Here is a 23,374-nt window from a genome sequence, read left to right on the forward strand (position 1 = left end):
TTTAGTTCCAAAGAGATTCTATACTGCCATCTATGGAGTAATGAGTTCAACGCGTTGAAAATATTTCGTCGGGATGTCATTGTAAAACGCAATTTCACCGCTAGGTGGCCAAACTATTCCTTTTCGGAGCGGCGACTCGCGAGATGTCACGTTCGTGCGCTTGACTGAGTTCATTCCGCTTTGTTTTGCGGAGACGGGAGGACGTTGTGTCGTAGTCACTCGCCGCTCGCCGTTCGCCGTATACAATGTTTTCCTTGTTAAATCTATATTTTGTGTGAATACAACTTTCTTTTCCCAAGTTTCGTGTTAACTTTAATATATCGCGTGCGCGTGTGTGGCCGGTAAACAACTTTCCGAGTCGAAACTGTCTGGCGTCGATGTCAATATACTTGTCGGTGGCATTTAATGGGAAAGGTGTGCCGCGTCGTGGCGAGACCTGTCGGGTGGGTGCTGGCTAGTAGAGCTCGGCGTTGCGAGTCGGGAGTTTAGCAGCTGGAATGTTCGGAAGCGAGGTGAGTGGTGGCGTTAGACGTTGGGCGGCGGGGGGGGCGGAGCGCGGGGAAGTGCATTCACCTCTGACCCGCGGCCGAGCGCCGCTCAAGGTCGGTGCGCCGACTGAAGGTCGAGTCGTGTCGTCACATGACAAGGGTAGCGTAGCACCCCCGTCGCCTGCTATTTACTTTTGTCGAGACACACCCGTTGCGGGGCACTCCTGTTTTACGCACACGAGTAAAAGGTAAAAAAATACTAAGTGCTTTGTACTAAGTTCGTTATAAAACCAATGTTGACTGTACCAAGCATGAGCCCTAACTTCGAAAGTATTTTTTACCTTTTCTTATTTGAATTCTATTTGAAAGGTCGAGTTTGTACCAAAATGTTTCCTTTCATGTTTTAATGTGTATTGCCTTGCGAATGTACTTTTACAGGTTTTAACGATTGCTATCTGTAATGCAACCTATATGATGCAATATTTTATATTGAGTAGCCTTACAGCCTTAACCAGTTTACTGGCAGAAACGAAGGTAAATAACCTTGCAAAATATAACGTTCTCTTTGAGTTAACGATTTAAACACATAATTTTGGCCAAGATAAAATATTCCTACATTATAGAACACTAGAAGCTACTTACACGGTATCACTACAATCATACAAACAAACAGACACATTTATTTATGCGGGTCTATACAGGGTGGACCGGAAATATGTTCACAATATTTGTATGACTGTTCTTACTTAAAAATCCAATCGAAAACTAAACAAAACTACAATCGTTTATCTGAATTAAAAATTTTCATCGACGAGAACTCTACAACTGCAGTAAAAAAATTAGACACAATTCTGCCTCCTTAAGTTACTATTAAAGCGATGTATCGCATAGCCATTCGACTGCTCATTCATAATCTGTCAGAAAATTTGCACAATGTGCAAAAAAACACTATAAAGAAATTCCCTTGTGTGATATGTTGAAAATGAGCTATTCATTTATAAAAATGTTCATCTCTTCGTTTAGCAGCATAAATTACTTAATTTTTTTCCTTTCGGCTGGCATTTTATGCTCAAATATGTCAAAGGGTACTCCAGTAATTGTATGTTAAGAGCATAAATCTGTAACCTAGCCATATTGAATGTAAAACTAACAAAAAAACAGCTACGAAATAAATATCGCCCCATTAGCGATTCGTATTTATATCGTTATACGCACGATTATCAAATGTCTCCTTATGTTGATTGTCATTAGTTTTGCAGCGTCTAAGCATTTCTGATCAGAACTGGAAGAACCAGTTTCAAATCCGCTGTGACTAATATAATATATCCTTTAAAAGTATAGACGGTTTACAAAAAGTTGTGAATAAAAGAACCTTAGTCGTCTAAACCAGACTAGTCTACTCAGCGAACTTTTAATTACACACAGTAAGGGAGTATCGTAATTACCAATAATCGTTGTTTTATCATACATACATATATATATTTAGCATAAATAAGTACCGATTGGATATTTTTAAAGGAGACAATACCCAAAAGATAATTCACTGTTTCCTTTCATTTCAAAGATAGAGGCTAGAAAAAAATTATAAGAAAAAAAGTCCTCTTGTATATTTTGTCCCATCCTGTATCTTTTTAAATTCCAAACAGCTCCTTCGTTTATTATGTTACTTCATGTTACTGTCATTAGCGAAAATAAAATTATATGTATACAGGATGGATCCAGGGCCCAGGTAAAACCGCGACTCAAAGATTAACGTTTCCGGGGTGTTCACAGGCCATTACGGGGTCAGAGGTATTTTGGGCAAGATGGGACACGCTGACAACACTGATTGTCGCACGTGTGGCGAAGAGGAAGAGACCGTCAGACACCTGATGTGTGAATGTCACGCCCTCGCCAGACAAAGAATGAAGAACTTTAGATCAGGCTACCTGGTACCAAAGGACTTCAGAGAGCTACCCATGTGCCTCATCATCTGATACGTGGAGGTGGTGGAGAAGCTCCTGAATAGCTGAAGGATCTTAGGATCGTAGGGGGTAATCGCACTAAAGATCCCGATGGGTCGATGTGTATCCGTAAGGAGGGCCCCCGCAGATTTAAGATTAGATAACAAAAAAAAAATGCGTTGTGGAGGGTCGCAAAAGTTGTGATGAGGATGAGACATGGTTTAAAGCACTTGCTGATAAGAGAAACAAGCGACTCGAAGTTGTTTCAGCGCCAATTTGATCCAACTTCTCTTATCAGTCCTGTGGTAGACTATGTCGGTCTCGCATAGGTCTGTTAAGTCACCGAAAAGGTGCCTCTCAAATGTTATAACATAAACCGTCTGCAATGATGATATAAAAATAAGTTATGAAATCGTTCATGTTAGTTTCTACCCTGTTCTAATATTAGAACTATCGCATACTAATACGGTACTGTACCGTTAGGCGGAGGCGACAGCGTACTCGGATAACTTTGTATAATAAGAGGCTATGAAAGCTTATGTTGAAGCTTTTGACTATTGTCTTCATTCTTAGGCTAGGTATTTACAATATGTATATAAAAATAAAATATAAAAACATTTACAAAACAATACAAAATATATAAACACATTATAAAAAACCTAACCTAGGGTGCCGCCAGCAGCGGGACAGGGCCCAAGCTGCCGGTGGTTAGGGCTGCAGGCTTGCAGAGAGAGGAACCGACGGACTATCCGCGCCGTGTCCAAGATCACCGCCTTATGCATCTGGCCCTTGATCCAGCCACCTAGCGAGAGTCTTTTAAGATGTTGATCGAGACTCTTCGCTATGAGACCGTTTTCGCTGAAACGACTATCGGAACAATGATCGTCGAATCAACATCCCACATGGCGGTAATCTCGTGAGCCAAGTCTAGGTACTTACTGGACTTGTCCTCGGCTTTCACGAGATTCTCATGATGGGGAATGGTGATGTTATTATTTATATTTCTTTCATTCGTCGACATTTGGAAGGCGTGCGTGGGGCCAAAGCCAACAGCGCAGAGGCCTTTAAGACAATTGAATCTAAAAATATTATTATTTGTTAGCCTGTTGTGTCCCACTGCTGGGCAAAGGCCCTCCCTCTATTCCAAGCGTCTCGGTTTAAGGCAATGTTTGGCCAATCTTTTCAAAAGACGTCAAGATCGAGCCGCCATATCCTTCGCGGTCTGCCGTCACGCCGCACTATGTTTGGTATCCATTCGGTACTTTTCTTGGCCCACAGGTCGTTTGGCATGCGGCAGAATGTGTCCGGCTCAGTCCCATTTAGAGAGAAGAAATTTATTCAGAAAACGCTTAAATTTAGGAATTACATAGACAGTACGAGTACGACTAATTTATTGTTAAGAGTCACTGAAAGGGTTTCCACTCAGCTTAATGTCAAGATACCACTTATGGATCTCGATTCTTGACGCTGGTCTTCCGTGGAAGACACGTCCATTGAAGCTTTTTGACTAACTAGATTTTTATAAAATTGTACGTTTTATTATTTCGTTTTAATTAATTTATAATTTTAGTCTAAACTTTTTTATTTTTGCATATCGGCTAGCCCCCCTAATCTGATGTGATTTATGTATAACTAGCTTTTGCCCGCGGCTTCGCTCGTGTTAGAAAGAGACAAAAAGTAGCCTATGTCACTCTCCATCCCTTCAACTATCTCCACTTAAAAAACCACGTCGATTCGTCGCTCCGTTTTGCCGTGAAAGACGGACAAACAAACAGACACTCACACTTTCTCATTTATGATATTAGTATAGTATGGATATGTGTGCACGTGAGACCCTTATATGATCGAAAATCACATAAACATAAGGGCGAGATATAGTGTCATATTTTTTCATTCGTATTATAGATCATTCACATTTTCATAATAGTACTGTCGCACAACAACTAAAGCCTGACCTGAAATATATTACAGGTCAATTCACAAGAGCTGGCACGAATGGAACGAACGAAACTTTGATTGTGTGAGTGACACCTGTATTGGTATACAGTCGTAACTGTCAAGAGCCACCATTTTATTGGTTAATCTGTCACACACATGCATATTTTCATTCAAACATTCGTTCCATTCGTGCCAGCTCTTGTGAATTGACCTGTACTACGCGCCATGTTGCGGAATTCCATTGGAACTATTTTCTTCATATTAAACTGAACTGTCATCCCATACCCCAGAATAACAGCGCCCTCCTGACAATAGTCATATATTTCTGGTAAGGCTTTACGAGTAAATAAAAACGGTTAGTTCAGAACCTCGAACAGAGTAAAAATTGTAAAATATACCTACCTAATACATATACTATACCCAGTTCAACCATACTTGTCCAATCATGTAAACAAATACTGCTGGAAAACATTATCTCATTTTTCTCTGGAATTGCACATTGAAAATGTTATCACTGAAAATGTTATTATACACTTAAATAAACTCACAAAGTATTGAAATTGTAGATGCGGTAGGGTAAATAATATGCACTGGATAACTTGAATGTAGCGCGGTTTATTATTTACTTCACATCAATATTTATAGAAGGAGAAATGAGATTATAAACATCGAGAAGAAAATTAAATGTATCTATCTGTTTGACATGGAAAAAAGTCAACAACGGTATCCTAGATACCATAAGAACCGACTGCGCCTGCGGGCGGCTATCTATATAATAAAAAGGTCGGTCTGTCCGCGAGTAATAAAATTTAAATGTATACTGAAATTTTGATACATTATTTGTTTGCCGAATTACTTACCTACGGAAATTTACAAAAGGTAAATTACGACCCCACATCACCCCCCTCCAGAGACCGTCAAGGGCGATTGGAAAATAATTAAGTCAATAAAAATCGAGGAACACGTACCGTGCGTCCTGATCTGGTCTTTTTGATCGTAGTTTGGGTCTCTGGAGTAGGCTGAATGGATGGGACAGGAACATTTGGCAGATCAGCCAACATATATGCTGGTTTTATACGATCCACAGACACTGTAACACTTTTGCCATGCACACGTAACTTAAACACTTTATCACCTCTTTCGAGCACTTCGAACGGACCTGTATACGCGGGCTGCAGTGGTGGATGACTCGCGTCGTCTCTGAGCAGCACGTGACTAGTAGATTTGAGATCCTTGTAGATGAAGACTCGTCTATTGCTGGTGTGGCGTGACGCCGGCACTGGAGTGAGATCATGGGCAAACTTACGTAGGCGTGCGACATAATCAGTCACGTCAATGGTGTCGTCAGGCGTCTTGGCGTGTAACAGCTCTCCGGGCAACCTCAACGGCTCTCCGTATACGAGCTCAGCAGTCGAAGCGTTGAGATCCTGTTTGAACGCACTACGTATACCGAGCAGGACCAAAGGTAATGTGTCTACCCAGTTGCTAGTAGCGTGACAGGTAATGGCAGCTTTCAGCTGGCGATGAAAACGCTCCACGATGCCGTTGCACGCAGGATGATAGGCTGTTGTGCGACGATGCTGGAAGCCGGCCAACTCTGACAGGTGCTTGAACAGGCAACTCTCGAACTGTCTGCCTCGATCAGTTACGATGTCGTTAGGACAGCCAAACCGTGATATCCAGCCGTGTAGAAGTCCTCTGGCTACGGCCTCTGCTGTTATCTCTTGTAGCGGTACCACCTCAGGCCAACGTGTATACCGATCGACGGCTGTGAGGCAGTATTTGAAACCTTGAGACACTGGCAAGGGGCCAATGAGATCTATATGTACATGCATGAACCTCGCTCTCGGAAGTCTGAATGTCCCAAGTGGCGCAGAGACGTGGCGAGTGACCTTGGCTCTTTGACATGACAAGCAGGTACGTGCCCATTCGCGGCAATCTTTGTTGATGCCTGGCCAAACGTACCGGTCCGTGACGAGCTTAATGGAGGCATTGGCACCAGGGTGACTAAAGGAGTGCAAGCTCTGGAACACTTGTCTTCGGAACTCCTTTGTGACATAAGGCCTAAGTGTCTGGTCACTTTCGTCGCAGTACAGCTCGCTCTGTATACCTGGCAATTTGAACTTCTTCAGGTGCAGTGAAGTATCACTCTGTAAAAGCTCTTGCAGTTCTGGATCTGTCGCCTGAGATTGCGCTAGTCTTTCTAAATCGATCGGCTGTGCGACTTCCTCAATGCGCGACAGAGTGTCTGCCACCACGTTGTCCTTACCAGAAATGTGTCTTATGTCAGTTGTGAATTGCGCTATGAAGTCCAAATGCCGGAACTGTCTGGGCGAGCAGTTATCTTTGCGCGAGTTGTACGCGAAGCAGATCGGCTTGTGATCCGTGTAGATTGTGAAGTCTCTGGCCTCAACCATATGCCTGAAGTATTTTAGTGCTTCGTATATGGCCAGAAGCTCACGATCGTACGGTGAGTACTTACGTTGCGCGGGACTCAATTTTCTGGAGAAGAACGCCAGGGGCTGCCATTCTCCGTCGATATACTGCTGAAGTGCAGCGCCCATGGCAGTATCAGAAGCGTCTGTGACAACGGCCAGCCTAGCCTGACTATTCGGATGCGCTAGCAACGCAGCCTGACATAAGCTGTCCTTACAACGCTCGAAAGCCTCCTGTTCTTCAGCGCTAAAGTTGACGGGATGAGAAGGTTTTGCAGATCCGGTTAAAAATGCGTGAAGTGGAGCCTGAGTCGCTGCTGCTCCAGGGATAAATCTGCGGTAGAAGTTAACCATCCCTAAGAATCTGCGCAACTCCCTCACATTCTTTGGAACAGGGAATTCTTTGATGGCATCGACCTTGGATGGGAGGGGCTTGGTACCTCCAGCTGAAATGCTGTAGCCTAGAAACGTTACCTCTGGCGCACCGAAGACACATTTGGAGATGTTAACCACCATGCCGTACTGCTGGAACTTGGCAAACAGCTGGCGCAGGTGCTCTTTGTGAGTTTCTTCGTCTTTAGAGTATACCAGAAAGTCATCTAAATAGGCATAGCAAAAATCTAGTCCCCTTACCATCTCATCCACGAACCGCTGGAACGTCTGGCCAGCGTTCCTGAGTCCAAACGTCATATAGGGGAACTCAAAGAGGCCAAACGGTGTAGTTATGGCAGTCTTCTGGATGTCTTCTGGGTTCACGGGAATCTGGTGGTACGCTTTCTCAAGGTCAATGGTTGAAAAGACCTGACAACCAGAAATGCTGTGGGCAAAGTCATGTATATGCCGAATAGGATATTTATCTGGAATAGTCCTGGCATTGAGCATCCGGTAGTCACCGCAGGGTCTCCAGCCGTTGTTCTTCTTGGGAACCAGGTGCAGCGGAGAAGACCAAGGTGACTCTGAAGGTCTGGCTATTCCACTTTGTAGCATTGTAGAGAACTCTTCCTTGGCGATCTTCAGTTTGTCCGGGGCCAACCGTCGAGGAGAGCAAGACACAGGAGGCCCTGGAGTAGTCCTAATAAAGTGGAGGACGTTGTGCTTTGGCACGCGATGAACGCCAAGTGGTCGAGTAATGTCGGGGTATTCAAGTAGTATATGATGATAATCTGACTCACCCGACACCACTTTCACTGATGAAATTTCGTCCGTCGAACATCCAGGCAAAGCCACGGCGCACAAGCTAGTCATCCTGTCGATCAGCTGTTTGTTCCTGCAGTCAGGGAGAAGGTCATAATGTGACAGGAAGTCTACGCCAATTATAGGCTTAGTCACGTCCGCAACAATAAATTGCCAAGCAAAGTCGCGGCGCAAGCCTAGGTTCAAGACTAAGTGAATATAGCCGTAAGTAATTATTGGTGAGCCGTTCGCTGCGGCTAACTCATAGTTGGTTGGTTGTCGCCGATATTTAAGTTCGGACCTCGGGAAGACACAGACGTCGCTACCAGTATCCACGAGAAACTGTATCTTCGTTAATTGGTCCGTAACAAATATGCGACCGGGACGAGGGCAAACGGCGGTCGCCATTATCGAGTGCCCCTTTCGTTTCCCGCTTGATAGTCGCACGGCTTCACGCACCTTGTAGCCTTCTCGCCGAACTTCGCATGGTACCAGCACTCGGGAAACTTGCGGTAACTTGACTGCGACCTCTGAGAGCTGGAGCGGTTGCGAGGCTTCCTGCTGGAGGCGCGCGATCTTGATCGCGACGGCCTGTCACTATTAAACTGACTTTTCAGCGTTTTCATGTCATTAGTCAACTCACTCACTTGACGCATGAGGATAGCCATTTGTGAATCAGGCGCAGACGCTGCTGCTACTTGAGGAGTTGCTATGTCGTGGACACGGTCAGCCAACTCGGCGAGCTCTTCAATAGGATCATTGGGCTTCGATGCGATCACAAATTGCAAGTTGTTAGGCAAGCGCGACGTCCAGATAGATATAAGGAACTCGTCAGGTATATTCGGGCCAGCCAAATGACGTAGGTGACGGAGAAATTGGGAAGGTTTTCTATCGCCCAACTCTTCCTGGCTAAGTAGCTGCTTTACCTTCTTTTGCCGGGACACCGAGAGTCGTTTGATTAGCTCCTCTTTAATCTTCTTGTATTTGTCGGTAGCTGGTGGTGAAACAATAATATCTTCCACCTCGGCGGCGTATTGCGAATCAAGCTGCGCGACGATGTGATTATATTTGGTTGCATCGGCTGTAATATTGGCAACGCTAAACTGAGATTCCATTTGAGCGAACCATACCGCAGGTTTCTCCGGCCAAAATATGGGAACTTTTACGCCAATGCGATATATTTCCGTAGATATATCAGGAGTACCTTTCATTGCTTTGCTGCTCGTCGGTGGCGTTTCGAATTCACCGTTCTCGTTATCACTCATTTTCAGTGTTCTACGTGGTCACCAGTGTAGATGCGGTAGGGTAAATAATATGCACTGGATAACTTGAATGTAGCGCGGTTTATTATTTACTTCACATCAATATTTATAGAAGGAGAAATGAGATTATAAACATCGAGAAGAAAATTAAATGTATCTATCTGTTTGACATGGAAAAAAGTCAACAACGGTATCCTAGATACCATAAGAACCGACTGCGCCTGCGGGCGGCTATCTATATAATAAAAAGGTCGGTCTGTCCGCGAGTAATAAAATTTAAATGTATACTGAAATTTTGATACATTATTTGTTTGCCGAATTACTTACCTACGGAAATTTACAAAAGGTTATTATAAAAATACAAATTATATACAAGAGGTAAATTCCGACCCCACAAAATCAATCAAAAAACCACTGAAAAATATCATTTCTAAAACGATTGTCATCAATAATTGTAATTACGAACGGATGACATCAAAAACTCCTGACATTACGAAGTCTAGATTGTCTATGACTCGTAATGTTGAGATGACAACTTATCATTATGAACGGTCGATATTAACGTTTGAGTTTGTATAGCTTGGAAAAAATGCGTTGAAATTAATTACAATAATTTATCAGATTTATTAACCGACTTTGTTACGTTTTATTTCCTACCTCTTTACAATAAATATTTTACTATCAGTATATTTTTTGTATTAATGTTAATGTTAGGTACTAAGTATAAAATGAATACTGTACTAGCCTTTTCCATAGGATTGTTGCAAATGCGACGAAACCTAATTAAATTTTGGTTTTTCAATAGATATTGTGTGACGTAAAATTGAATATCCTCAGATGACGTTAGCAGCGCTTATTTACAAATTATCGTTAATACATCATTTTATCGACATTTCCAATCACTAGTAATTGTCTTTGATCATATTTGACGTTTCGTTTGTTTACATGATAGGACAAGTAAAGATGAACCGACTGTACATATTTAGTAATTATATTAAACAAACATAACGTACAGGTCAACAATGTCAACAGTGTGCCTTTTTATTTTGTTTTAATTTAGTTATCATGTCATTGTCATTGAAGCAAAAAATTAATTAATTATAAAGTTGGGAAAATAATTCCTTAAAAAATATCGAAGTTTATTACTTTTATTAGGACACCCTGTATTTCCTAAATGGGGTAACTGGTAAAAACCGGTAACAGAGCCTGCAATCGACAGTTTAATTGCATCATTCAATAAAATACGTCTGAAAGCCCCCTTCCACCGAATGATACGCTGCCCCCTTCACGTTCTCTGTTGAGTCTCTGGTGACATTAGGGTTCCTCCTATTTGACAGAGCATTTTAGGGCACTAGCGAATATGTATGTAAAAAATTCAACTTCTATCTTTTGGTAGGGTTACTGTTCTATCGAAGCGACAAATCTTTTGGACACTTTTACTATAATTCTGTTTTTGCTTAAAAAAAAAAGACAAAAAAAGACGTTTGACGCAACGCGAACCTCGGCCTTTGGTCTTCTTAATAACGGGGGTCCACATCACATTGCGTCTGTTTCCTATGGTTTTGTTAGATACTGCATACATACAAAATATTTCTATTTGTACATAAACTCATGCGTATTCCGAAAAGGCAGAGCACCGCTTCATGGCCTCTGCCTTGCACATGCAAACGCCAAAAGTTTTAGTGCAATCTTGGCAATTAGGAAATTGAAAATTCTGATATTGCTATGATAGGTTGCCAGCCCATCGCCCATGATTAGTACAAAGTGCGACACGCTCAGCCCCTATAGATGAACTGCCGAACCCGCTGCCGCTGGTTCCACAGAAAACCAGCGCTGTTGACTACGCTAGCCGTGTCAGCTGCAATGCTGAGTGGAGACCATTTTAGGCCTTACGCCGTGTCTTTTAGGCCTTGCGTGGGCGACGGTCGCGCGACCGTCGCCGTCGCGTCTCATACTTCCATATCGATAAGGTTTGATTTCGTATGCGTCGCATCGCCGTCTCGCGACCGTCGCGCGACCGTCGCCCACGCAAGCCACGGCGTTACATCTTTATTACTACTTTTGAATTTGTGCAACTTTTTACCCTATGCGTTTTACTGCTATGCTATATGCTATTTATACTGATGTATTGCCTGAATAAATGATTTCTATCCTATTCTATACTAACTTATTTCTTCTAAATACAGTTCTGAGGCTAGTACGATCTATTCTGGTCTAGTGACCACAATTTAGTAGTTCAGCCTGGACAGTTAGTTTATGGTATTGGGTTAGTTTTCCAGTTACGAAGCTGTGTTGAAATAGATTCCGCAACGTTTGTTTTGCATGCATTTTGCAATTAAATTGCTAGGACTTGTACTACAAATACATAAGTCATACCATACGATATTGTCACCAAAAAGCTCCCATATACTTTCAACCTGTGCGTTTTCACATTATCCCATCCGATATCGGATGTGGAACCGATATCCCATACAATACAGGCGTAATCTTGTATTTTTTCCATTGAAATTATTCCGACTCGCTCTGATGTTAAAATGACATACTTACTTAAATTACATGAAACTTGGCATGTGCATTTTGTGCTGTGACTGATAAAACAACGCAATCTATCTAATTTAATTTGGGGTTTTTGGTCTTAGTGATAAGAAAAGCACAGACAGCAAAGTTTTAGAAATGTCAGTTTAATTATTCTTTTTACGTTACAGAATGCTAGTTACTTCTGAAGCGTTGTTTGATCCTTTAATTTGACGCTGACTCCTTATTCCTTCGAAAACATAAACTTATGGTGCATTACATACATAGAACATCGGTGCAAAATGCGTACGACTTCAATTTTATACAAAAATACTTATATTTAAGACGATACGATACAGGTCAATTCTCCATACAAACGCTCTCGACTATTTCCTCCCTGGTTTTTGAAGATAGAGCAATGATTATTTCAACACAGAGTATTATTATTTATTATTTTTATCTGTGTCGGACCGTTTTGATTTTTTTGCTATTTTTAGGGTTCCGTAGCTCAAAAAGGAAAAACGGAAACCTTATAGGATCACTCGTGTGTCTGTATGTCCGTCTGTCACAGCATTTTACTCCGAAACTACCGAACTGATTAACTTGAAATTTGGCACACATATGGCTGTGACCCAAAGACGGACAGTAATTTAAATTAAGAAAATTCAATTATAGGGGCCACTTTTGGGGGGTAAAAGTTAAAATTAAAAATCAAAGTTTCTAGAACTATATTGTGTTACAATATCAAATAAAAGAGCTTTTTATAAGTATTTAAACAATTTTTTTTAATAATTTTTAGTAAAGTAATGTAAGAAAATAGGCATAACTCCCGTAGCGTCTTAATTACTCTATCGAGATTTAACATGTTAATTCGTCAATATACCTAATATGTTTTTGTCCGTTGCAGTGCCAATAATGTAAGCGGTGCGGCCTCGAGATTTTTTCACCGAAATAGACTTGTTTTGACTGAGTTTTTGCGGTTTTTTTATACCGGTCGGTTATACTTGGCTAATTAATTACATTAATAACAGCTGTTTAATTATATTAATACATTAATAACACGAGTTTGAATGTCTCAATATTCTGAAAAGTCTACGAAACTCTATTAAGATGAGTAATTCTCATAGTGAGCATGTTCGATATAATAGTACATTACGATACAAGTGCGTAAAAAAGGAAGTTAGAAACGAGTGGCGATAAATTAAAACACGACCGAAGGGAGTGTTTTAAATCGACACGAGTTACGAATTTCCTTTTCGCAGTGTATGTATCGTACGACGTTTTTCAGTACAGATGAGCCTCCGAAGTTTCGACCTGGCATATAATGCACCACTTCTCGCACTAGTGCGTAAAAAAAACACCATCTGTACTGAAAAGTATGTTATGCAGACGTTAGCGAATATTATGTCACCAATTCGTGGTAAAAGGTTACTTACGCCGTGGCTTGCGTGGGCGACGGTCGCGCGATGGTCGCGCGACGGCGATGGTCGCGCGACGGCGATGCGACGTATACGAAATCAAACCTTATCGATATGGAAGTATGAGACGCGACGGCGACGGTCGCGCGACCGTCGCCCACGCAAGACACGGCGTAAGGCCCAGGGTAGGGAAGACCGGGGCTAGTTGACTATAGGGGTAGGTTGACTAACTATTAAAAAAAATTACCAAAAATCAAACTTGAGCCAACCAGTGAGGTACGAAAGTCCGTCACCTCACAAAACTGACATAGAGGTAATTTTTGTTAACTGTCACTAATTTTGGGTCTCAATTTCTGAAAATGCCCACTAATCATTTTATTTATTTCAGAAAAATTACAGCTCTGAGAAGTTCTACGTACAAAACAACTCAATATATAATTTTTTTTCAAAAACAATTAATTAGCAATGAAAATAAATAAATAATACTTGGTTTGTTTTTAAATAATGAGTGCAACTTTTATTGTATGCTAGCTTCCGACTGTTCTTATACCTAACTGACGAAAAAGCGCTATGCAATGCACATAACCCGTCTCGCTCACACGCAAAAGCCTTCCGCATCCAATGTGAAAAGTGGACCTTAGGTCTTCCTTATAAATTACATATTTAAATGTAGCCTAAATCATCCCCCTGTCTGAGGGTTTACCGCGAACAGCAAAATACACAAAATATGGGCATTCGTCTCTTTCACTCAAATTTACACTTAATTAGAGTGACAGAGAAAGATGCCCGCAATTTTCGAACTTCTGTATTCGGAGTAGGCCCTCCGCATCCAAAACGGAAAAAAGAAAATAAACTTTATATTTTGACAATAAAGTTTACAATCAATCAATACCCAACTAACAAAAATTAGTCTTATAGTGGCTTATAATGCCAAAAATAGTACTCTTATAATAACCTTGTAAACCCTTTACAAGAGGGCATTTGGGCACACCTTATAAGGCCAAAAACCTTATATCTCCCTTGTAGTTGCTATATTATTAGCTTTCTTATCTTGTACGTGCTTTATTATGGCATGCAATAAGAAAGTTAACCTTATAATGGCAAGATAAGTGCTTTTAAAAGGCTAATGTACTAATAAGAATCATATTTAAAGCTTTAATAAAGGCAATTATACTTGTAAGAATCATATTCAAAGCTTTAATAAGGGCAATAGCTCTTGTACACGTTTTGTGATCATCAGATATAAGGGAGTAAAACTCATAACGGCGAAACAGGATGCTGTTTTAAAAGTTTATTGTGCTTTTCGTAGTGATTTATGTGTACATCATCATCAAGTCATCCATTTTGCAAGTTAGTAAACGGTAAGTTAACTTTTACATATTACAATTATTTGCTTATTTATTATGAAAACTGTGTGGGAATCCAATTTCATGGTGAAATGTGATATAAAATGTGTTGTATTATTAATGCGCCCTTGTATTTCAACGGTTTTGTACTAAAAATGCGGTTAATTAATTTTGACATGTCTTGAGCAAGGCTGTTATAAGAGTAAAAGCAGTAAGCACATCATTTACAAATACTCTATAAGAGTAAAAACTTTATAATAGCCACCGGTGTTACTTAAGATTCGCCATTTTATATATCTTTAGGGTTCCTTCTCACAATTAGTGAAATCCCGAACCTTACCATCTAGTTAAATATTTGTAACGGATACCAGTTAAAAATTCATAACGTTATCGTTAGAGAGCAGATTTCAGGTAGCGATTTAAATATTAATATGAATATGACTCGCATACAATATTTATTATTTTTTCTACACACGAAAAAATGTATGGGAACATAAAAGTAAAACCCTTTTTGGATGCTTTTGTGAATATTGGGCAAAAATTATAATGATAATAAATAAAAATAAAAAAAATATTTATTTATACTTATTTCTGTAATATTTCTTCTGCGCATTGCACAGTAAAAACTTCTATTATGGCTCAAAGAATATAAAAATGAAAATAATTCGCTTCTTATATATATTTAAATTGAAAGTCCATTATTTAGAATAAAATACTAATTTTTTAAATGTAGTTTGTTGAAAAAATAACATTAATTTAATCTAATTATTCAGTGAAGTTTGTGGTGTGCGATGTAGGTAATAATAATAGATTATAAACTACATGACATGTATTTAAAAAATTGCACTAGTCATATCCATATTAATATTTAAATCGCTACCTGAAATCCGCTGTCTAGTTATCATGTACTTGGCGCAAAACTTTGAAATTGCATTTTTGTTCGAAAGACCGTTCTTTTTAAACCGGTATTTTGGGGAACGCTTTGATAAAGGTTTGGTTCGATTAACCGGCATAGAACAAAATAAAACCGTGTAGTCCGCAGCATGTCAGGTAATACTGATATTTTCAATATTTCATTAGGAAGTTATACCTAGAATTTTCAATTTAAAACAAACTTGTGCTTCGGAATATTTAATCTTCTGGTGCCTTATTTTATTACTTCCTATTGATTTATTGTAAATGCTGAGTCAAATACTCTATTTGATATTTATTATTATGGTTATTGTTACAGAATCTGTGGATGAGATACATAGTCAGCCGTTTTTAGTGACGTGAAGATGACAACTCTTCTCCTCCTCTTAGTAAGTAAGTGCTATTGAAAACCACAGACGATTTCAGTACCGCCATCACAATGGACTTTGTGTCGATAACTATAAACAGCCTAGCCTAAGACTTCAATTAAATATTTTTTTTTTATTACAAATGAACTACAAAACGGCACATATTCTGATGGAGAAAATCGGTCACAATCATTACTTACACCCAAAAATAAGCCCGGAGTGGTGGATCAAAAAACATGCAAAATGGAAGAGAACGCAGGAAATAGTTTAGGTTGTAAGAAAATCACACCAAGCAAAGATGGCGCTGATAATTCAAAACAAGAAAACGAAAATCAATATATCTTTTGTGAATTTGATGAAGACCTCGATAAAAGAAAGGTACTTATTATTTTGGAAATTTACTGATAGGTTAATTACAATTTCTACCACCGTGTAGGCGCTCTGAAGAATATATTAATACTTTGAAGTATGTAGACTCATTGAAACAGCAACATCGTGAGCAATAGAACTGAAAATATTAATCTTATAAAGTTACTTGTATCGGTTTGGTTTCGTTGCACATAAATAAATATCTTAAAAACAGTGAGTTTGTCTTTATTTATCCTCAATTTTAATCTGTCTTAGTCCCAAAAGGACTACATATAAAATCGGTTTCTTCTTAAAATAGCCGAATATTGTATTCACTTATTCAGATCGTCCAACATTCACAATGATAATCCGCAATAAAAGATTTTTTTTTATTTCAGACCAAAGTCCATAAAGTAAGGAATACACTTTTGGAACTTATTCTAATAAAGTTAATCTTAAAAATTAATATTACTAGGTACTGATGGATAAAAAAACTGAGTGCCTTGGTAATAGTCTCTTATACGCTCAGTTATGTATAATTGGCCACCTCCGAGTGCATGCTAGTCTGGTATAACCGGTGGACACTCTATTTAATAATGTAAACATTGTAAAACATGGAAATAATGGACCAGTTACATTTGCCCTCCAGTCGAGATCTGCCCCGCGGCCCCGCTGTATATACCTTAACATTTTTCACCGCAGAGCTACAGACACCTTAAATAAGAACAAAAACTATAATTATTAAGCTAAATCCAAACTCAATTCATCATTTAACGATATACCTGTATTACTGTCACTGCTGCTTGCCTGCATATTCTTATAATTATTCCATAATGGCATCCTCTACGGAACCACTAATCGATAAGTTGGGATCAGATTGTTCACATTCGCTGGATTTTCAAAATGACGAATCAAGTTTTATAAAAACTTTTAATACGACACTTTCAAGAATAATGCCTTTATAATTATTGTATAAGAGAAAATGTATTGCTTTAATTCTTTTAAACACTTTATAAAATGCTATAATTTGTTTGCTGGATAGACGTTTTATAATATGCTCCTATGAGGCATAAAGCATCATAGTTATCTTATGCATTACTTTTATAAGAATAATTGGCCATAACAAAAGCTTTTATAGTGCTTTGAATATTATACAGCGAAAAGGCATTTTAAATGGCTTCTATAAGAATACATATTTTTAAACCCTTATTGCAGTCATATAAATTGGACTTATTAACGTGTACATGGCCAAGTTATAAGAGTAAATGTACTATTGGCCAAATCCTCTTATAATGAGCTACTATAAGAGTAAATATTTTTAAACCCTTATTGCAGTCATATAAATTGGACTTATTAACGTGTACATGGCTAAGTTATAAGAGTAAATGTACTATTGGCCAAATCCTCTTATAATGAGCTACTATAAGAGTAAATATTTTTAAACCCTTATTGCAGTCATATAAATTTGACTTATTAACGTGTACATGGCCAAATTATAAGAGTAAATGTACTATTAGGCCAAATTCTCTTATAATGAGCCGCTATAAGGAACTCTGGCATAATGAATGCTATTTTAAAACTACTATGAGTGTTTAGCCCTTATAGATTGATTTTATAAGGATGTTTTGTTTGTTGGGTAGTATATTTTCCCCGTGCGTCTGAGTGGCAAGCGTTCTTCACTCATCACTGTTCAACCTTAAACCGTTAACATAAAGTGTACAATCGGTTAACAGTGTGTGTGTGTGTGTGTATGTGTGCGTGCGGCCGGTGACCTTGCTATCGACGAGACTTATAATTTCATTCAAACGTAGTACGATTGCCGTCAGATATATGGGGGCGGGCGAGGTGGTCAGAATTATCTAAACACTATTGTGCGTGTTTAGTTGTTTACATATATTTGGGCGTCAAACAACCAAATTTAAATGTACATATTTAAATTGTTTTTAGGGTTCCGTAGTCAACTAGGAACCCTTATAGTTTCGCCATGTCTGTCTGTCCGTCCGTCCGTCCGTCCGTCCGTCCGCGGATAATCTCAGTAACCGTTAGCACTAGAAAGCTGAAATTTGGTACCAATATGTATATCAATCACGCCAACAAAGTACAAAAATAAAAAATGGAAAAAAATGTTTTATTAGGGTACCCCCCCCCCCCCTACATGTAAAGTGGGGGCTGATATTTTTTTTTCATTCCAACCCCAACGTGTGATATATTGTTGGATAGGTATTTAAAATGAATAAGGGTTTACTAAGATCGTTTTTTGATAATATTAATATTTTCGGAAATAATCGCTCCTAAAGGAAAAAAAAGTGCGTCCCCCCCCCTCTAACTTTTGAACCATATGTTTAAAAAATATGAAAAAAATTACAAAAGTAGAACTTTATAAAGACTTTCTAGGAAAATTATTTTGAACTTGATAGGTTCAGTAGTTTTTGAGAAAAATACGGAAAACTACGGAACCCTATACTGAGCGTGGCCCGACACGCTCTTGGCACTTGGCCGGTTTTTTTTTTTAATTTAGAAGGTACTTACTGGGAAAATTTTGGTATAAATATAAAACTTTTATTGACGTGGTATTTCTCGGGTGGTTTCAATTAAGTAAGGATAAAAAATATAATTTTGTAATCTAAAATTGATAGACGTGACAAACGACCAAAGTACCTCTACAGAGGCAACGGCACATGTATCTTTTCCCCTCACTAGCTCGGAAACACGTGTTTTGTCCTTTAATACCAGCGGGTAAAAACGCATTTTATCCACTAGTGGGTAAAGTAATTTGACCTTGAATAAAGTCAAATTAACTGGTTTAAAATTGATAAAAGTAGGTGAATCTAGTAATAAAGATGATTTACCACCTGTGGAACTACTGGAAGCAGTGATAAACGCATTTTTTGCGTTGTAGTTTCCTCGCTATAGTGAGGGGAAAGTATCTTTTTAACCCCCGACGTAAAAACGACGGGGTGTTATAAGTTTGACGTGTCTGTCTGTCTGTCTGTGGCATCGTAGCTCCCGAATGGATGAACCGTTTTAGATTTTTTTTTTCTGAAAGCTGAGTTAATCGGGAGTGTTCTTAGCCATGTTTCATGAAAATCGGTCTACTATGTCGCGGTCGGGGGTTTTTTCAAAATTTTAATTTTGTGGTTAGGTTAATCATCACACCAATTAGTAAAAGCCCTCTTGAGTACCACAGTCAGATCGGCCCTAATAAGCATCAAACAGAGCCGTTAATTATTTACAATGGTCTGTCTGTTTGTTTGTCTGTCTGTGGCATCGTAGCTCCCGAACGGATGAACCGATCCCGATTTAGTTTGTTTTTGTTTGAAAGCTGAGTTAGTCGGGAGTGTTCTTAGCCATTTTTCATGAAAAGCGGTCCACGATGTCGCGGTCGGGGGTTTTGTCAAAATTTTAATTTTGTGGTTAGAATTCGTTACTTGATAGTGTAAACGTCAGAAAACTGAGAAAACATTTTTTTTTCTAATATAAGTAACTTGCATTGCATGACTCAGGTACAAATGCCTGTGCTCATCACACAAATACTTAGATGCCCTTTCCGGGATTCGAACCCAGGACCGCGGCTCAGCAGGTAGGGTCACTACCGACTGAGCCAGACCGGTCGTCACTTTCCGTGACTCGCTATCGAGTAACACGTTAAAAGCCCACGGTAGACGTTGGTACTCTCACTACTTTCGTGTGTGTACGGCCGGCCGGTGACCTTGCTATCGGCGGATGTGACTCAACCGTCTGCCGGAGCAGGGACCTTAGTGTTACCAACTTGCTATGGTGCTAAAATTAGCACATTTTTAAACTACTACGTCTTTTGAAACTAGAACCCGGTGTTACCAATTTCAGTTCTCAAAAAGTTTGTATAAAAATTAAGGAAAAAGTTAAATTTGTCTTTTTTAACCCCCGACGTAAAAACGAAGGGGTGTTATAAGTTTGACGTGTCTGTCTGTCTGTCTGTCTGTCTGTTTGTCTGTGTGTGTGTCTGTCTGTGGCATCGTAGCTCCCGAACGGATGAACCGATTTCGATTTAGTTTTTTTTTATTTGAAAGCTGTGTTAGTCGGGAGTGTTCTTAGCCATGTTTCATGAAAATCGGTCCACTAGGTCGCGGTCGGGGGTTTTTTCAAAATTTTAATTTTCTGGTTAGGTTATTTATTCCTTTTTTTGTTACTAATTGAGATTTATTTCATGAATTTAGATTTTAGCAGGGGCGGCTCACTCCGCGCTTCTATCGCCGCGCTACAAGTACATGTCGGCGGCCGCGAATTCGCGGCCCATTCAGTGGTGACGACCTTCGTGCCGCGCAATAAAATTCAATGTCGACTGCTCGCGTGCGGTCCGTTTGTTAATGTAGGTAAAAAATTAGAATGGCGGCATTTTCTGGACATCAAAGGAGTGAGCCTTCTGTACTTGTACTATTATATATTCTGTGATTTTAGTTAGTTTTATTTGGTCATTAAGGTTCTCTAGTATCTATATTCTTAATTATAACAATTATCCCGCACATATCTTACGAAAATCGACTGATATTACTAAATGTTGGTAAGAAAATAGGATCAATTAAAATATGCTGACGTGGCTATTGTACAAACTTTTTGAGAACCGCTGATTTGAGGTGTAAAATTTTGTACGTCTATTCCTCCACCAAAGAATGACATGTCTAACTGGCATTACTTGGCGTGAGAGACTAGTTAGTGCTACCAGGGGCGGCTCACTCCGCGATTCTATCGCCGCGCTACAAGTACATCCTGGCGGCCGCGAGTTCGCGGCCTACTCAGGGGTGGCGCGCGTTCTCACGGAATGCACGTTCGCACTTTCTATTGTTAATTTACGTCGCGAGGTTTTTGCAAGCGATGTCCGCGTGTGAAATGCTAATAATATTTAGTTAAATAGACATATTGAATAAAACAAATACCATAGGACATTCTTACACAGATCTACTACTGATTAAGTCCCACGGAAAAGTTCAATAAGGCTTGTGTTGTGATGTTAGAACTTGAACAAAAATATATATATACAGTATATATACCTAGAAAGTACCCAAGACTTGAATATATTAGTATAACATTTTATGTGAGTATTAATTCGTTTGAATCCATTGGTAACCCTATCACGGGACGCCGCGCACGTGCGGCTCGTTTCTTTGTAAGAATTTTGTAGGTATTTAAAAGGCGGCATTTCGTGAACATCAAAGCAGTGGGCCTTCTGTACTTGTACTATTATATATTCTGTGGTGCTACCATAAGGTTTGCAGTGACTCAACGTCTGCTGGAGCAGGTACCTTATAGTGTTACCAACTTGCTATGGTGCTAAATTTATGCTCGTGAAGTTGACCACCCCATTTTTTTTGCCCGCAAATGGCATATCGGAATCGTTAGTTCATCGTTAGTTCACGTTTGTTCAGTAGGTAAAATCGTTAGGACCCGATCCTAACATCATTTTTTTTAAAAATCAAAATGGGGTGGCTGTCTTCACGCTAGCCACCCCAAACCACTTTTTCCAAGTTTTTTTGATTTCTATCGATAGATATTCATTAGTTGACGTTTGTTCACATATTAAAATCGTTAGGACCCTATTCCTCATTTTTTTATTTTTTTTCAAAGTGGGGTGGCTGTCTTCACGCTAACCACCCCAAACCACTTTTTCCAAGTTTTTTTGATTTCTATCGATAGATATTCATTAGTTGACGTTTGTTCACATATTAAAATCGTTAGGACCCTATTCCTCATTTTTTTATTTTTTTTCAAAGTGGGGTGGCTGTCTTCACGCTAGCCACCCCAAACCACCTATTGCAAGTTTTTTTGATCTCAATCGACAGATATTCATAAGTTGACGTTTGTTCACATATTAGAATCGTTAGGACCTCCTTAGATTTGCCAAAAAAAAATGAAAATTTGAAAAATTCAACTTACGCTCCTGCATGATGACCTTATGATGCTATTTTGTGCATACATTCATAACACAATCGGGTCCTAACGATGCCACTTTGTGCATACCTTCATAAGACCTTGCTGATTGCAGACAGTTCAGCCATTTGCGGGCACTCGAACTAGATTCGCCGAAAAAAAATAAAACTTGAAAATTTGAAAAACTCAACTTATGGTCCTACGTCGAAGGCCGAAAAAATTGCTTGGAATCGGGTCCTAACGATGCCACTTTGTGGATACCTTCATAAGACCTTGCTGATTGCAGATAGTTAAGCCATTTGCGGGCACTCGAAACCGATTCGCCGAAAAAAAATAAAACTTGAAAATATTAAAAACTCAACTTATGGTCCTACGTCGAAGGCCGAAAACATTGCTTGGAATCGGGTCCTAACGATGCCACTTCGTGGATACCTTCATAAGACCTTGCTGATTGCAGATAGTTAAGCCATTTGCGGGCACTCGAAACAGATTCACCGAAAAAAAATAAAACTTGAAAATTTGAAAAACTCAACTTATGGTCCTACGTCAAAGGCCGAAAACATTGCTTGGAATCGTGTCCTAACGATGCCACTTTGTGAATACCTTCGGAAAACCTTGCTGATTGCAGACAGTTAAGCCATTTGCCAAAATAAAACTTAATACTTGGGATCTGGTCCTTACGATGTCACTTTGTGAATACCTTCAGAAGACGTTGGTTAATCAAGATACATAGGTCACTTGCGGGCACTCGTAGAAGATTGGTCATAAAAAAATAAAACTTAAAAAATTTAAGAATTCAAGTTATGGTCCTATGTCAAAGGCCGAAAAAAATACTTGGGATCGGGTCCTTACGATGCCACTTTGTAAATACCTTCACAAGACGTTGCTTAATCTAGATACACAGGTCATTTGCGGGCACTCGTAGAAAATTCGCCATAAAAATATAAAACTTAAAAAATTTAAAAACTCAACTTATGGTCCTATGTCGAAGGCCGAAAAAAATACTTGGGATCGGATCCTTACGATGCCACTTTGTGAATACCTTCATAAAACGTTGGTCAATCAAGATACATACCTAGGTCATTTGCGAGCACTCGTAGAAGATTCGCCACAAAAGCAGAAAACTTAAAAAAATTAAAAACTCAACTTATGGTCCTATGTCGAAGGCAGAAAAAAATACTTGGGATCGGGTCCTTTCGATGCCACTTTGTGAATACCTTCACAAGACGTTGCTCAATCAAGATACATACCTAGGTCATTTGCGAGCACTCGTAGAAGATTCGCCACAAAAGCAGAAAACTTAAAAAAATTAAAAACTCAACTTA

At 39.4% G+C, this 23,374-nt stretch overlaps 1 protein-coding gene across 1 annotated transcript in view; it reads left to right on the forward strand.

The window, feature by feature from the left end:
• Positions 1-151: 151 nt before the first annotated feature.
• The window catches only part of LOC125240642 (nuclear hormone receptor FTZ-F1 beta), a 143,047-nt gene continuing 119,824 nt past the window's right edge, over positions 152-23,374 (forward strand). Inside the window, exon 1 of the mRNA XM_048148638.1 lies at positions 152-512. The gene's annotated coding sequence lies outside the window, so the exon portion shown is untranslated. The remainder of the gene's footprint in view (positions 513-23,374) is intronic.

This window comes from Leguminivora glycinivorella, chromosome Z, assembly GCF_023078275.1.
Source record: "Leguminivora glycinivorella isolate SPB_JAAS2020 chromosome Z, LegGlyc_1.1, whole genome shotgun sequence".
Classification (NCBI taxonomy): Eukaryota; Metazoa; Arthropoda; class Insecta; order Lepidoptera; family Tortricidae; genus Leguminivora; species Leguminivora glycinivorella.